This window comes from Mus caroli, unplaced genomic scaffold (assembly GCF_978045245.1).
Source record: "Mus caroli unplaced genomic scaffold, Mus_caroli_1 scaffold_20, whole genome shotgun sequence".
Classification (NCBI taxonomy): domain Eukaryota; kingdom Metazoa; phylum Chordata; class Mammalia; order Rodentia; family Muridae; genus Mus; species Mus caroli.
The window spans coordinates 3,870,260-3,888,358 of NW_028227275.1; the positions used below are offsets into that span (position 1 = coordinate 3,870,260).

At 46.5% G+C, this 18,099-nt stretch overlaps 1 long non-coding RNA gene across 1 annotated transcript; it reads left to right on the plus strand.

The window, feature by feature from the left end:
- The first annotated feature begins 1,862 nt into the window (after nt 1-1,862).
- LOC115029996 (uncharacterized) lies at nt 1,863-12,919 on the plus strand. The gene is made up of 3 exons (XR_003835590.2): nt 1,863-1,910; nt 2,090-2,709; nt 11,448-12,919. It is a non-coding gene; the product is annotated as an uncharacterized LOC115029996 (long non-coding RNA).
- Nucleotides 12,920-18,099: the final 5,180 nt, after the last annotated feature.

Sequence of the window (18,099 nt, forward strand, 5' to 3'; positions counted from 1 at the left end):
AACAATGATATCCCTGATCTCCCTTGGGCATCACTGTAGATTTTCTATCTTCTGGGGAGCCAACCACGAAGTATAGATGAGGTCTTCTGTTGTTCATGTCAATTGTAATGTCCTCTGCTCACTCCTAGAACAGCAGACACCAGGCAGGAAGAAAGGCATGCATGAGAAGCCCTCTGCAGACTTCTGCCTCCCAGACTCCATTTGGGACATGTGTCTATCTGGTCAGCATCCTCCAGCACAAATTCCACAGCCGGGGGTTAACAAACCTCTTGTAATGTAGATAGCAGCATCAAAGAGGAAGTCCTCCTTACAACCCAAGGAAGACTGGCTAAGCCAGAGATGAAAACTCAGCTTACAGGAGGACAAGATAAGAAAGGAAAGGAACAACTGTCCCGTTAACAATGATACATATATTTCTGTCCCCACAAAGTGCAGCCCTTGAACAGAAGTTCTAAGGCTTTCACTGCAGGGCCTGTCTGCTAGGTTTTCTTCTCAGGAAGCCTAATGCTTCTGTTTCCTCATCTTGGTGTCACCCTCTAGAGTGTGGTGAAGACTGCCAACTTGCGTCTCCTGTCACCCAGGACACCCCAGGAAGCTGCTCCAGGTTCCCTCCTGGATCTGTTTAAAATACTCTGTCTCTCTGTATGTGTGTGTGTGTATGTGTGACATGAGTGAAAGTGAACATGCCCTAGGAGACCACAAAAGGGTGCCAGATTCCCTGGAGCCGGAAATACAGGCACTTGCAAGCCTTACACCTCACATGGCTGCTAAGAACCAAGCTCAGGTCCTCTGGAAAAGCAGTAAGTACTCTTCCTTCACCTCTGAGGCGCCTCTCTACTTCCCCACTGCCTTAGGCAGGGTTTCTATTCCTGCACAAACATCAGGACCATGACGCAAGTTGGGGAGGAAAGGGTTTATTCAGCTTACAATTCCATACTGCTGTTCATCACCAAGGAAGTCAGGACTGGAACTCAAGCAGGTCAGGAAGCAGGAGCTGATGCAGAGGCCATGGAGGGATGTTCTTTACTGGCTTGCCTCCCCTGGCTTGCTCTGCCTACTCTCTTATAGAACCAAGACTACCAGCCCAGGGATGGTCCCACCCACAAGGGGCCTTTCCCCCTTGATCACTAATTGAGGAAATGCCTTACAGTTGGATCTCATGGAGGCATTTCCTCAACTGAAGCTCCTTTCTCTGTGGCAACTCCAGCCTGTGTCAAGTTGACACACAAAACCAGCCAGTACACCCACTAAGTCCATACCCCACCCCATGTGCATTTCCAAAGTTCTTTATAAGACCAGGAACTGACAAAGGGGGCTCTGTCCTCCAGCAACAACATGCCTACCTCAGTCCTCCAGTAACTTAGTGGTCCTTGTATGGTCTTCCTTTTGAGCTCTCCCGTACCTCTAGTCTGTCAGTATCGTCCGTGGTATATACAGCAACACCTACAGTGTCTGTCTTCTACCTCTCAGCTGTTTGCTCGTCCTCAGGGAACAGGGGAGTTGTTTTGTCACACAGGAAAGCACCCTGTGCCCGCCAGGCGCCCCCGTCCCTGCGCTGTGAGCACGAGAAATGCTGGGCATGGATTCTGCCCATGCTTCGATTGGCAGCATCGGCTTGAGGCCGCTGCTTCCCCAGCTCCGGATGAGCTTGCCTGCCACTGCTCTGAAAAAGCCCAGGAGCCTCGCTGTGGTCTTCAGGCAAGCTGCCAACCACAGAGCACCGCAGGCAGGGCTGATCTGGGTCAGTGAGTCCTAGCTTTTGACTCCATACGCACAGGCCCTTTAAACAGGAAGACACAGCATCCGCCTCTCAGGAAACCGAAGGTCTCAGATGATCAAAACACACAGTGTCAACAAGAGCAGTTTAATGAGCGGGGCTTGATCGGCTTGGAAATGGATTGGCCACTTCGGTTTGTAAATAAACAAATAGAGCAGGTCATGTTTGGGTTTTTCTAAGGAGAGATAAAGGAGATGGGAGCGGGGGCGGGGGTGGGGGGCACTGAGCTTTACGATGTCCTAGAATGGGTATTTGGGGAGGAGGGCTGGGTAAACAACCTTGAAATGTGGAGATTTCCCTTCTTCCCGCCAGGCTCTGCAGGCTGCAAGACACCCGTCAGAGTGAATGAGTGACTCCATAAACCCGGCCTCTGTGGCTAAACAGCTGGGGCAAAGCATTCTGAAACTCCTCAGAGCCCCGCAGGCTTCCCCTAAAATATTTACGGGAAGCAGCAACGTGGCAAGCCCAGGCTTGGAAATTTTGGATGAAGGCTAAGAAAGAAGCTACAAAGGGGCCAGCTGGATCACGTCTAGTAAATCTCCCAGAATTTCCTTTCTTTATCTGCAACGAGCAACAAGGGGTAGACAGTGAGGATGTGAGACACCTGGCCACTGGCAGAGTGGAAAACAGCTGGGATTGTGTTCCAAATGCTGCTCCAGCCTACAGCCCTTCCCTGGGGCAGAAGCTGGCTTTCAGAAAGCTCTCCAGGAAAACTTGCCCTAGCATCTCACGTGTCTAGAAGTGTCTCTAAATCAAAGGCATACAATGAGACTCTCGGCTGAAGGAACTGATGCTGATCCCTGGGGAGAGACCACTTTCAGGCCCGCAGAGGGAAGCAGGGGAGCTGAGAGGAGCTTTGGGGCTGTTTGCGCCCTCCTCCGGACATCAATGGCATAGTGATGGTTTGAAGTTCCCCAGCTGCCCTTTCACAGGTAAGTGAGGTTCTGAGGTATGGGTTGTTTGTATTGAAATGTTTCGCAGATGGAGTGACTGGGTCTTGGATGAGATGTGGGTCTCAGAGCCTTTCATGGAAGCCCCTAAACGTTCTTGTGCTCTTCACACATTGGGAATACTCACAGCAATCAACTGAAATACAGTCGCTGGTGTGCAAAACATACAGATCCTCGTTGTGCCTGGGAGTCTGATGTGAGTCTACTGTGGGATGTTCGATGTTTGAAGAAGCGTCAGAGTTTGGGGTAATACAGACCTGGACCAATGAAGGCCTAGAAAAGGCCAACCCTTTGGCTTCTTACTAGACAGGGTTTTCCAAGTTCCATGCAACTAGATAAGAGAAGCCTCATGTTTTCTGGTGTTGTGTAGCAGGGTTCCCCCCCCCCCATATTGAAACATTTTATCCTTCAGGGAAGCTCCCTAACATATCAAGTTAAATAATTCAACATAGCCTCAGGAAGTCCCTGAAACTGACACGATTCACCAGCCCCCCCCCCTCCCCCAAGAGTAAACAGTCAAGACAGCTAAGAAACATTCTCAGACAAGCCAAGCAGCCCGGTACAGGTGTAAGCCACCAGGAAAGGACTCTCCAACCTGCTGATCTGCCTACAGGCTGTTCAGTGTGCTCCAGGTTCCCAGCTTTCCTGAACTGTCACCCATGCTGGGGTGGGCTTTGTTACTGAGTTATTTCTGCTCTGGTAAGAAACCCTCTCCTGCCAGGTGTGGTGGCGCACGCCTTTAATCCCAGCACTCGGGAGGCAGAGGCAGGCGGATTTCTGAGTTCGAGGCCAGCCTGGTCTACAAAGTGAGTTCCAGGACAGCCAGGGCTATACAGAGAAACTCTGTCTGGAAAAAACAAACAAACAAACAAACAACAACAAAAGAAACCCTCTCCTATATTCTTGTAGGTAACCTCAATACAATGCATTGGCTCACCAAGCGATATTTTGGTAATATCTGTGGGCTCTATATCCATGGTGAGTAGTGTGTGTGTGTGTGTGTGTGTGTGTGTGTGTGTGTGTGTGTGATATCTCTCTAGGAAGAAACCATTATACAACATATGGAAAAAAAATCATGGAGCCCTAGACCTTTTTGGGCTTGCCTGCTGCCTAGCAGGTCTTCTCCAAGTTTGCAAACTCTCACTCTGCTGTGACATAACATATGGTCCCATGTATAGGAAATGCTTGAGATAGATAAACCTGAAGAGACAGGAAGTAGTTTTATAGTTGCAAAAGGCCAGGGGGAGTGGGTTGGTTATAGCTAAGGGGTGCTGGGTTCTTTTGGGTTTTATGAAAATGTTCTAAACTATGTAGATGGAAGCTCAGCTCTGTGAAAACTGAAAACCATTTATATGGGCAAGTTTAGGGCATGTGAGCTACATCTCAAAACTGTTAACTTCTCAGCCCTGCAGATCCTAAACTGCTTAACCTGAACAGATAAACATGCCCGCTGCTCCTCGGGAGGCAGGTGATGGCTGGCTACCCATTGTCATTGGGGGACACTGGCCCCTTGCATCAGATCTAATACCCCAAAACATGGTTTTATCATCATTTGTTTTTGTTTGGTTAAAGACAGAGTCTCTTCTAGCTCAGGCTGACCTCCAATTCATCATGCAGTTGAAAAGGACTTTGAACAGGCTTGAGCCACCACATCAGGCAGAAACCTACACTTAATGTGGGGAGCACCCAGGCAGGCATTTTGAAACAACTGTAAAATATTCTATTTCACTGTCTTAGTGTATGCATGTGATCCCAACAAAGATGGATAATTAAAATCCAGGCTGGGTTACACAGGAAGACCCTGTCTCAAAAACAAAACCTAAGTAACCAGGCTTTTAAATGCTTGTTTCAGACACAATATTTCTATCACTTTTTCGGGGGTTTCATGCTTTGTTTTGTTTTTGAAATAGGAACTCATATTGCCCCAAACTTGCTATGTACTCAGAGATGACCGTGAACTCCTTGCCCTCTGGTCTCTACCTCCCAATGCTGGGGACACAGGCATGTGCCACAGCTGCTAAAATTCCTTCCCAAGGGGAGACATAACAACTTTCCCTCCTTCTAAGGTCCCTTTGATGAACTGAGGGGCGGTTCCACCAGTTCACTCTGAGGACCAATGAGTTTACTGGGGAGTCCTTATTTCTGCATGTTCTCGTAGGTGAGGCGTTCCTTACAGAGGTGTGGGTACTCCTTCTGACCAGGCTGAAACTGAAGTCTTTACCTATCAAGGATAAGGGCCGTTCTGTAGATGGAGCCCCTCCCCATCCCCCATCATTCTCCATCTATATATGCTAGCTGCTCCCAGACCCCTCCCCGCAGGCCATGTGTAATTAGAACAAAATTCTATACACCTGGTTGACAGAGGGGCTGGATACTCAAGTGAGGGTTTTGTAATTCCTCCCCCTCCTCCATTCAAGGAGTGTCATAAAGTCAACAAACCCAGATGTGATCATCTTTGTCAAGCAGCTGGACTCCTGTAGATGGCAGCAGCTTTGGCTTGGAGGATAGCCCAGTACATACAATAGGAACCATGCCTGCCTGCCTTGAAACACATGAGTGTGTGTTGGGAACTAAAAAGGGGGGCCCTGGGGAGGAGGGGGAAGGGGAAGACCCACACCCCGCCACAGTTTCACCTATTCTCTGGTCAGTCGGGTGTGGGAGGGCTGCTATCTATCTTCCACGCATCCCGAGGTGGGCATCTAAGCCTCTGACCCACTCTTTGGGGAGTGGCAAAGGGGCAGCCCTACCAGGGAGCACCAGAGCTACTTTGCTAAAGCCACCGGGGTTATGGGAGAGAGGGATGAGGGAAGAGAGGTTCCCAACACTGGTGAGAGTGAGTGCAGCGGATCTTGATGAGCAGAGACTCTCTATGTTTTTAGAGCTTTATTGTAGAGAGGCAGGGAGAAAGAGAGAAGGTAGAAGAGAGAGAGAGAGAGAGAAGGCTAGAGAGAAAGAGAGTAAGAGGGAGAGAAAAGAGAGGAGGGAGGAGAGGAGAGGAGAGGAGAGGACAAAGAGGAGAAAGGGGGTGAGAGTGAAGGGTAAGAGGTAAGAGAGTGAGAAGTAAGAGGTAGGAGATCGAGGTGGGGCCTAACAGCCCCTTTTTATGGTCTTTACTGTTGCTAGGTAACTGGGGAGGAGTTTAGCCGGAAGGTCAGAAGCTTGGGCCATGGCCTACATGACTTTTAGTTATGCTTCTCTTGTGGGGGCTGTGGGAGGTGGTAACTTAGGCAGGACCCAGAGTTCCAGGAGCATGAGGGAATGCCTACTGTGTCATGAAGGTGAATTATCACCCTTCGGGGTTCAGACCTCATCTTGACTGGAGACCAGCCTGTCTGTGCATAGCCCAATTCCCCACAAGTGTGTGTGTGTGTGTACATGTATGTGGTGTGTGTCTGTGTGTGCATGTGTGTGCAACTGTGTATGTGATTGTGTCAAAGAGCATGTATTTGCATGTGTGTCTGTGTGTACATGTGTATGTCTGTGTGTTCATGTATGTGTGCGTGTTCATGTATGTGTGTTGCGCATTTGACTCGGAATTCATACAGATCTTCTCACTTGTGGTTCAGTCAGGCTGCAGCACAGCTGCATTTGTGGGAATGCAGTCCCATCTCTAATGTGTCTTTGGGTTTTTATATAAGTCCCCAGGGGTGGAAAGTAAAGAAAGCAAAGAAGATTGTTGTTGTTTTTTAAGAATTCTGACTTCTGAAGCATTTTAGTCATCTAATCGAGTAACTCACTAGCCAGCCGTGGCAGGTGCCCAGCACTGTGTAATTGAGCCTGGGCTGAGTTTAAATTCTGACTCACCTGATTAACAGCTGTTTCTTTGTCTCCTTCTGCCTTGGGTTTGTTGTCTGTAAACTTGGAATGTGGGTGCCTTGTTCATGGAATGCTCCTGGGGGGGCTAAGAAAAATCAGTGTGTAGAGTCTGGCCCATAATAGCTGCTCAGTAAAAAGGCAGCAAATGTTACTGTGGTTTGATTTCTTATATCCCACATTCTATTTGTCTTCACGGGCATCAGGGCTAGGGTTAGGGTCTTTTCAGTATAGAGTGGCACCCTCACAGCTCACAAGGCAATTCTTAGATGCAAACACAAGAGAGACTGAAAAAGGGAGAGGCAGGCTAGAGAGGATGCCAGGAAGCCACACACAGACTCCTTTCCTTTAACAAAATTATTATTGTGGGACAGGCTGCTGAGAGAGGTGGGGACACATGCCACAGCACACATGTGGAGGTCAGAGGTCAACTTGGGTTGATTCTCTCCTTCCATCTTTATGTGAATTCTGGGGAACAAACTCAAGCAGCCAGACTTAATCATGCAGCAAATGCCTGTACTGCCTCAGCCATCTTCCTGCCCCCCCCCCCCCGTTCATTTTTCTAGATCCAGCCATCCTTACACCCACATCCACCTACTGGACTTTAGAAATAGGTTTCCTGCAACTGGTGTGAGTGCTGTCATTCCTGTTATCTGTTGTCCCCAGGCACTTAGGTATGGACTTGGTGAAGAGAGAAGACAGTTAACCAAAGCCTTGACAATGAGGTGTGCAGGTGCATGTGTGTGTGTGCGTGTGTATGTGTATATATGTATGTGTGCATGTGTCTGTTTGCGTGTGTTTGTGTGTGCATGTGTTCATGCGTGTGCGTATGTGTATATGCACATGTGCATATGTATGCGTGTTCATACCTGTGTACATGTGTGTATGTGTATATATGTGTGTGTGCATGTGTCTGTTTGCGTGTGTTTGTGTATGCATGTGTTCATGTGTGTGTTTGTGTGCACTGTTTGCTTTCCTGTGAATTTGAAGGTGGGTACATGTGCTTCTACCTGTCCATGAGATTCTACACCTCTTAGGAAAAAAAAACCTGTGCCCCCTAACCACAGTAGACAGTTGCTTTACTAGGAGCAGCAAATAAAATCTAAGGCAGACAGTGCAGGCATGGGACTTGTATTCCAACACTTGAGAGGCAGGAAGGTGGCAAGTTATAGACCACCCTGGGCTGCATGGTGAGATCCTGTGTCACAAAAAATACAAAAAATAAAAAAATAAAAAAATAAATAGAAAATAAATTCAAGGTCTACAAAAGGCACAGATACAGACCAGTGGGTGTGTGGCCACAATACTCCGGTAGAGTTTTCCAATTTAAAAAGCTCACATTATATTAAGCTGTAAAAGGATAGGACAAAATGATATAGAACTCACGGATTTACTTTAATTCATAAAATGCGGGAGAAAAACAAGTATCGGTAGCAATAAAAGAATTGTAGCTGTGTTTATTTGATTTTTAATATTTTGTGATCATTCAGATAAAGTTTGGATCAGGGCACAATACACAAATTCCCCCTTCCTTTTAAACTGGCCCCAGTTTTCTCCAAATCCTATTTTGATATGATATATTAATTCATACGCACATGTTTCTAGCTTAGCTGACAGCTAGTTGATGCCCTTATACGGTATTATTATCTTAAATGGATCTCCATGGGAGCAATGACTTTGAGACAGTTTTCAACCTCAGGCTCTTCCAGAACTAGGCAAAACAGTTTATTCTAAAACAAAACATCAGCAGTGACTTACCAAGTCATGGGAGAAACATGATAGAACAATCCAAAACTTGCTCCCATGATTCCCATCCGCACCTGACACCCCACCCTTAGGGTCTCTGTTAGAATGACCAAGAAGTTTTAAAAATATGCGAGTGGAGGGCGGGAAAGGCAGGAGGCGGCACCCTCACCATGCTTGTTAGAGCACTTCTCAGTTCCCAGCACCCAGGCTCAAAACTACCTGCAAGTTCCCAGGCATCTGATGATGAATCCTCACGTGACGGATGGAGAGATCCACCCCAGCAAGTGCTCCTCTGATGGCCAGGCTTGCACAGTGGCACGGGAGCACCCCACTCATTAAGTAGTTAGTATAAAACGCAACTGCTCTTGAGCCAGAGATTGCTTCAGCAAGCCTCATTGCGGCGGGTTTGGAGCTTTTGAGGTGAACCGGGGATGAGAAGCGAGGGTCTAGTACAGCTGATTGGATGCAAAAATTCACAGCGGAATGTCGGAAGGGGACTCACAGCTGCCATCTGCCCAGGAACTGAAAAAAAAAAAAAAAAAATGGAGATGACCCAGTGCCTGACCCCTGGCAGTGGCCTTCCGGGATGCGAGAGACCCTTTGGCGCCATCGCCCCCTCGCGGCAGCACTTGGTAACTGTCTGGCAACCGAGGTTGACCTGAGTCCATGGTTGTTTTCAGGCATCAAGACTGTCCGGAGCCTCCAGGAAATAGCCTCTGTAAGCTGCTGGGTCAGCATGGTTCCCTGATGTAGGTGTCCGTTTACCCCTGCCTGCCATGTTGGCAACGGACTTGGAACCATAAACTTGGGGCAAAGTTTACAGACCCGTTCTTGCCAGCAGTAAACAGGGTCGCTTATCGCTGACTGAGACTGCTGAGCAAAGATAGACACCTACTCCAGAAACTTTAAAGACGATGCAGGACAGGGGTTGAGGGTGTGGGAAGAAGGCAAGCGTACAGTGAGGCTGATCGACTTGCCCTTCTGTGAGAGTGGAAGTTCAAGGCTATTGGGGTATCATGTGGGGAGGGACAGCTGAGAGGGTAACCAGGGTAGACTGGGACAGAAGGCTATGCTGAGACCTGGCCTCCTGGATCTAGTGTGTGGGGCGAGATGGTCTCCGTAAAGAACCCGTCATAAACATCTGGAAGCTTGCCCAGCAAGCTGCTGGCAGAGCCCATTCTAGCCATTATGATTCAGGAGTCCTGGGAAGCCAGGAACTTTTGGAGAAGCAGAATCCAGAGCCACCACTGCGGCATTAAGTCGGTACAACAACCCTCTGAGGTGATGGCACCATCTCCGGTTTACAGCTCAGAGCGGGCTGCTGTAGGTCGGTGCCTGACGCCTCACAGCTGGCCAGCGGTGGGAACTGAGCTGACTTGCTAGGGTGGGAGACTGGTCGTAGGAGCAAATCCAAGGAACAAGTCAAATCCTTCATTTTCAAGATGAGTGCCAAATGTCAAAGCAGGGCCTGAGATAGGAGGGAGCCCCGTGCTGAGCCTGCTTTGCTCCCTGGGAGCAGGGTTGGATATGGAGAGGAAACAGAGGGTAAAGAGACAGAGAGGCAGCAGCCAAGGCTGTGGGTGCTACACACACGCACAGGCACGCATCCACGCACTCACGCGCACGCATGCACGCAGCGCAGGGAATGGCTTACAATGGGAGTTCCAGGGCTGTCCCCCGGTCCACTTCAAGCTTTCCTCCTTCAGTGCCTTTCTTCTCTCTCGACCTTTCTACCTTGAAAGCTTCTCTTGGATTCTTGCTTCTTGCTGTCACTCTTCATTAGAGGGACTTGCTCATCCTTCACACAGCTAAGGCTTATGCTCATAGCCTGTCCCCTGTTCTTGGGGGTGTTAAGAAGCTATCCTTAAACTCACGCCAAAATCAGGGGTGGGCTATAGCTCAGTCGGTAAAGTCCTTGCCTAGCATTCATGAAGCCCTGAGTTCGATCCCCCAGCACTGCATAGAGTGAGTGTGGTGGTGAGGACCTGTAACCCCAGAGCTTGGGAGATACTAAGTCTCCAGTTCTCCTCGGCCCAGGAAGCATTCTTGAAATTGTACATTGTACATGCAGAACAAAGATCGTCCTGGGCTGTGTGGAGCTGCCTGCAGTTCCCTGTGGCAACCCCACTTATCTGGCTCTCATGTTTAATGCAAGGGAGCCTTCTGAGGCAGCAAAAGCTTTCAGGACGCAGCTGAGGACACACACATGCTGCCCTTTGCAGAGCAAATGTGAGCGTACAGAGCAGACGTGGGCCTTACAGTAATTATGTTCTCATCTATATAGATGTAAGCAAACCATTTCTGTCAGAAGGCAAGAAAAATCTATATTCAGGGCCTCGGGCCTAGAAAGACCTGAATCATCTCTACTGTTTTTGTCTCTTGGTGATTTTAAAATGAAGGGCTGCCAACATAAGTTAGAAAAGTGCAGTTCATCACAAATGTTTACTATCAGCAAATTAAGATTTTAATACATAAAAGACAGTGAAGTAGCAGTGCCTGGGCTTCAAGGTCATTACAGGATTTTTAAACTGTCAACATTCATCATGAACATCAGTATTGATACAGAAATAATGCTGCATTTAATAACTTTTTGTGTGTAAATATACGTGTGTGGTGTGTATGTGTGTGTGTGGTGTATGTGTATGTATGTGTGCATGTGTATATGTGTGTGTGTGTTTGTGGTGTGCATGCATGTGTATGTATAGATTTGTGCATGTGTGTATGTGTATGTGTCTGTGTAGTATACTATGGCATGTATATGTATTTGTGTATGTGTTGTGTGTATGTGTGTGTGGTGTATGTGTGTTTTGTGTATGTACATGTGTGTGTATGTACATGACTGTGTCTGGGTATGGCATGTGTGTGTAGTATATATGAATGTGTGTGTAGATGTGTGTATGTGTCTGTGTCTATGGTGTGTGTGGTGTGTATGTCCATCTGTATGTATGTACACGTCTGTGTCTGGGGTATGGCATGTGTGTGTGTGGTATATATGTATGTATGTATGTATGTATGTATGTGTGTGTATATGTGTGTATGTGCCTGTGTAGTATGATATGGTGTGGTGTATGTGTGTGTGCATGTGTGTGTGTTCATGTGTGGGCCGGGTGCAGGTGCCTGTGGAGGTATGTTCCTCTATTGCTGTCAGCTTATTTTTTCAGACAGGGTCTATGACTTGACTGTGGCGCTGATTTCCATATCCCAGGGATCTTCCTGCCTCCACTTCCCCAGTGCTGGGATTGCAGACATGTGACATTATGATTGGCCTTTATATGGATGCTGAGGATCCATACTCAAGCCATGGTACACTTCACGGCGCACATTACCAACTGTGTCATCTCTTCAGCCCAATGAACAACGTCTTTCAGAACCATCAGTATCGAACTCCTTTGGAAACAGAGCCAAACATCTGAAATGGAAGCTGTGTAGCTACTGAGGATGGATGCTGGTGAGGTTGTACAGTTTCTCATATACACACTGAGAATGAAAAGAGACACCAGCGTCCACCATGCCTGCTCCTTGCTTATCCAGCTATACTAAATGTATTAGTAATTATGTGAGGGTCAGTTTCTTGTTTTTGAGACAAGGTCTCCAATCTGCCCTTGAACTCCTGATCTTCCTGCCTCTGCTTCTCAAGTGCTGGGGTTACAGATATGTGCCATTATGTCCACATCAGATTGGTAACTATAACTACCAGGCAATGTGCGATAGTTACTATTCTCTACTTGAGGATCTAGAACTGCTGAAGGGCCAAGCTTCTGGGCACATTGAGGAAAGATTTTGTTTAGATTAGGTTGAAGGGGGAATACTTACCCTAACTGTGGGTGGTGCCAGTCTATGCACTGGGCCCTGGATTACATAAGAAGGAGAAAATCAGCTGAACACAAGCATTCAGAGTACCCTACCCTGGCTGTGGATACAATATGACCACACTGGATACAATATGACCACACTGGATACAATATGACCACACAGGATACAATATGACCACACTGGATACAATATGACCACACAGGATACAATATGACCACACAGGATACAATATGACCACACTGGATACAATATGACCACACAGGATACAATATGACCACACTGGATACAATATGACCACACTGGATACAATATGACCACACAGGATACAATATGACCACACTGGATACAATATGACCACACAGGATACAATATGACCACACAGGATACAATATGACCACACTGGATACAATATGTGGATACAGTCTGATCAGTCTCCTGCTCTTGCCTCCCTGGACTGTTTGCCCTCACACTATGAGCCCAAATAAGCCCTTTCTCCTCTAAGTTGCTTCTCACTGTCAATTTGTTCACAGCAGCCAGAGAAGTTTCTGAGCCAACTTCAGGAAGTCCTCAGCCAACTGGCAAAGGGAAACCCTTAGGTGACCTCATTTTTGTTTTTAGCAGTAAAGACCGATTTTCCACAGAAACAGAACCAAGAGACTTATTCTAAATTTAATGATGTAAAGTGAACTCAGCGTAGCCATAACACTGGTGTACATGAGCTTCTCTAGAAGGCCACAGCTGGGAAGGTTCAAATGAAGCCGAGATTGCTAAAGCCAGGTTCCTTCTTTCCCAATGAGTGCTTTAGATTTTAGAACTATAACTGGGGACAGAGCTCCGTTCCAGTGAGAAAAAAGTAGAGTCCAACAGACAGAAAATTAGCTTATATTAACAAAAAATAAAGGTGGCACACACCTTTAATCCCAGCACTCGGGAGGCAGAGGCAGGCAGATTTCTGAGTTCAAGGTCAGCCTGGTCTACAAAGTGAGTTCCAGGACAGCCAGGGCTATACAGAGAAACCCTGTCTCGAAAAACCAAATAAAATAAAATAAAATAAAATAAAATAAAATAAAATAAAATGCAGCCTCTGATTAATTTGTAAAGGCAGCAGCCTGTGGCTTGTTGTGGGAATGGAGTCTTGGACAGCTATTACATCGAATGCAGACTTGGGAGTCTAGCTCTAATGGGTCAGTCCTTACAGTTAGCAGTGTCACTGGTTTCTTTGGTGGATTTAACAAAATATATGCTTGCTCGTAGCCAATGTCCAACGAGCTGATATCGAACATACATTAATACAGAAAAACAATCCCCAGATGCAGGAAGATAAGATGTAGTACCTACCTACATACCCACCTACATACCTACCTACATACATACCTACCTACCTACATACCTACCTACATACCTACCTACCTACCTACATACCCACCTACATACCTACATACATACATACCTACCTACCTACCTACATACCTACCTACCTACCTACATACCTACCTACATACCTACCTACCTACCTACCTACCCACCTACATACCCACCTACATACATACCTACCTACCTACCTACCTACCTACCTACATACCTACCTACATACATACCTACATACCTACATACATACCTACCTACCTACCTACCTACCTACATACCTACCTACCTACATACATACATACCTACATACATACCTACCTACATACATACCTACCTACATACATACATACATACATACCTACATACATACCTACCTACCTACATACATACATACCTACCTACCTACCTACCTACATACCTACCTACATACCTACCTACATACATCCCTACCTACCTACATACCTACCTACATACATACCTACCTACCTACCTACCTACATACCTACCTACATACCTACCTACATACATACCTACCTACCTACCTACCTACATACATACCTACCTACCTACATACATACCTACCTACCTACATACATACCTACCTACCTACCTACCTACATACCTACCTACATACATACCTACATACATACCTACCTACCTACCTACCTACATACCTACCTACCTACATACATACATACATACATACCCACCTACATACCTACCTACATACATACCTACCTACATACATACCTACCTACCTACCTACCTACATACCTACCTACCTACATACATACCTACCTACCTACATACCTACCTACCTACCTACATACATACATACCTACCTACATACATACCTATCTACCTACCTACCTACATACCTACCTACATACATACCTACCTACATACCTACCTACATACATACCTACCTACCTACCTACCTACATACCTACCTACCTACATACATACCTACCTACCTACATACCTACATACCTACATACATACATACCTACCTACCTACATACATACATACCTACATACATACATACCTACCTACCTACATACATACATACATACATACCTACCTACCTACCTACATACATACATACCTACATACATACATACCTACCTACCTACCTACATACATACATACCTACCTACCTACATACCTACCTACCTACCTACATACATACCTACCTACCTACATACCTACCTACCTACATACATACATACATACCTACATACATACCTACCTACATACCTACCTACCTACATACATACATACATACATACCTACATACCTACATACCTACCTACATACCTACCTACCTACCTACATACATACCTACATACCTACCTACATACCTACATACATACCTACCTACCTACCTACATACCTACCTACATACCTACCTACCTACATACATACATACATACATACATACCTACATACCTACATACCTACCTACCTACCTACCTACATACATACCTACCTACATACCTACCTACCTACCTACCTACCTACATACATACCTACCTACCTACCTACCTACCTACCTACCTACCTACCTACATACCTACATACAGTTGCCCAACATAAATCCTGGGGCCCAGGTGGTAACCTTTTTACTCTGATTAGGAAATGATTTATTGAGGAGAGCTCCAGAGTCCTTGCAAAGCACTGGGGTTGGAAGGGAGGCTCTCCTGCAGAGCCCAGCAACCAACAGCAGAAGGAGCTGTTGCTGAGAAGGGCTAGGACGGTAGGAACAACAGAAGAGAGACTCCAGCAGGAGATTTAACATTAACATTTGTGACCTCATTGGTGATGAACTGAATGACAAAGACTTTTCAATGACATCATCAGAAACAGCCTGGAAGCTGCTGCCAGTACAGGGGCACTACAGGATTCTACATGGAGATGCTGGCGAGAGAGACTTGGAGAAGCATGCTACCATGTTGTTTCAGAGACTTAAGCCACCCTCTGTGAACCCATTGCTGAGGTGATCCCAACAGACAAACTCAGAGGAAGGCTCTTCTTCCTTCACTTTTCATGAGAAAACCAAGCAGAAAGCACATTAGTCTCTGGGGTCCAGGAGTCACCCCACAAGCCACACAGACACCGATCTCTGTTAAACAGGGAATACCCCCTCAAGACTGGGCAACCAGGGCAACAGCTCAAAGCTGTGTGGTGGATACTTCTCAGGGCCAGCTTATAAAGGGTAACGATGCAAGAACCACAATGAGCTCATGCATAGGAGCTAGAAGTGCTGCCCCCGTGATCAGCCCTGACTCGAGCCATTTTAGACAGAGCTGCTCATATTGACCTTTGATGGGTCCTACGTGAGGCTTACAGCTGTGGAATTTCCTAAGATTAACAAACCCCATAACACAGAGAACATAAAAGGGCATGTGGTCAGCATGACCCTGCCCTATGGGAAGTCAAGATCTATGTCTGCATCATTGACTGTCAGGTGTATGTATTACAGCAGTGATATGAAATCATTAGTGGGCAGAACAAAATGGCTACAGCTAGACTGGGGTCTGAGGGCTGGGTTGAGGAGGCTTCAGCATTAGTGAAGAAACACCAGGGCTGCATAACAAGACTCTATCTCACCTTCTCAAAAAACAACAACAACAACAACAAAACCCCAAACCAAAACCAAACCAAACCAAAAAGACAAGAGTTAAGAGTTAGGGAGCAGCTTCCATGGTGCACATCTGGGGAATCTGCAGAAAACGGCCTGACACGGGGGCTGAGGAACTGGTAAGGCTTACAAGTCAATAGGAAAATGGAGCCTTTGTATCTATCCAGCATCCTTGTTTAACCAAGAGGTCCATGGTAGTTGAACCATGCTGACACAGATGAAGAAAAAGGACCAACACGCAATGGTTTTGAATCAGAAAGGACCAGGAAGAGCAAGCAGGGCAAATGAGGACAAAGAACTTTTAATAACACGGAGACCTTAGAATGGTGTCGAGATTGAAACGCTCTAGCCGGAATTATCTGTGTCAAATTAATCACTCTTCGCTCATCTTTTCTTCCCATTGAAATAAAAATGATAATGAGTAACACCGCTCTGCAAGATGAGTATCAGCTTCTCTGAAACGCAAGGAGCTCAATGAATATCAATTATTTTATGCTGCTCATGAAAAGATGCCAGCCATTACGGGCTGTGAAAAATATTTTTATTTCAACGTCAATTTTCAAAGAAAAACACCCAGAAATTACTATGCACATTTGCCTCTATGGCTTTTATTTTTAGGATGTGGTTCTGAACCCAGATTCCAGTGAGTCTCTCGTGTGCCTTCCGGCAGTGTGTTCAGGGAAAGGTGCCTTCCGGCAGTGTGTTCAGGGAAAGGTTCCCCGCTGATCGGTGTTACACTGTGTCATTCTGTGCAGAAACAAAGCCTTTGAAGTATCAGTCCTCCTTTGTCCAGGAGCCTTGGACCATGAGCCCAAGAGAAAGCGCTAGCTTTCCTCGCTTTCATGTCTGTTGGAACCCACCCCAAGGTGCTGAAGGAGTGAATGGTCTGCTTGCTAAGCATCAGTAGAACAGAACGGAACCAAGCAGGCGGCAAAACTCTCAGGGCCACAGGTTCACCGCCTGCCTACACTGCTGAGAAAAGCAACAGAATGGAGGTCTCAGCAGAAGAGTGTTGAGTCAGTGGGTTTGTTTGCTTCTAGAACACCCCAGCTCTAGAAAAGTCTAATAAATTGAGACCCGCCAAGCTGGTCTACTGGAGAATGGAATGAGGGATACATTGGGGAATCTCTACCTTCCAGTTTTGAGGTATAGCTCCATCCACACTAGAAATTTGTGTGTCTTCTTGCTTTTCTGCATCACAGTGACACTGGTTTTATGGTTGCTCTCTCATCATTTACAGGCTGGAGACAGTGAGTGGAGCCCTTCAGTTGCTCTTCTGAACCACACATCTAGACAGCTCTTCAAGCTTGCAAATCTGGTGATGGCTCTCAACCTTGACAGGAACCATCTCCTAGATACAGGACACGCGCCTGGCTAGTTTGGAGGCTCTATCCTGAGCATCTTTCCTGCCCTCTTCAGCTCACCTCTAGAAAGAATATAATTAAGACTCACATGGACAAGGTGGGAGGAGCTGGGGGGGGGGCGAAGAATAGGATCAAAATATTTTGAATTACAATTTAAAAACAAAGAACCACTTGGACACCATACTTAATGATGTACAATTATGAAGTAACAACTAGAAAAATCCAGACATGTATCTGTCCTCCTAAACCTCAGTTCCTGACTGAGGAGTATTCTGTAGACAGGGGTCAGCTGGTGTGTTCTGCTTCCTGGAGACAATTTGCTCAGTCCATCGACAGAATCAATACCTTAATACTGTCTTTCTTTTTAGAGAGAGTTCCCAGATACGTTGACTAATCTAGCCATAAGGAAGAGTAACGTCATGGTATGACATTATCAGGCACACTACATGTTTTTTTCTGCCCTTAACTGTCATACTAAGGAAGGCAGGAAGCCTCTTGTCACAAACAAGAAGACGGAAAGAAAACTGACACCATTTTCTCCATTGCTGACCGTGGCCCGGTGGAATCTTACTCAGGGAAGGTTTCTACCCTGCACCGGTCCACGGCACCCACCCACACCTGGCCCC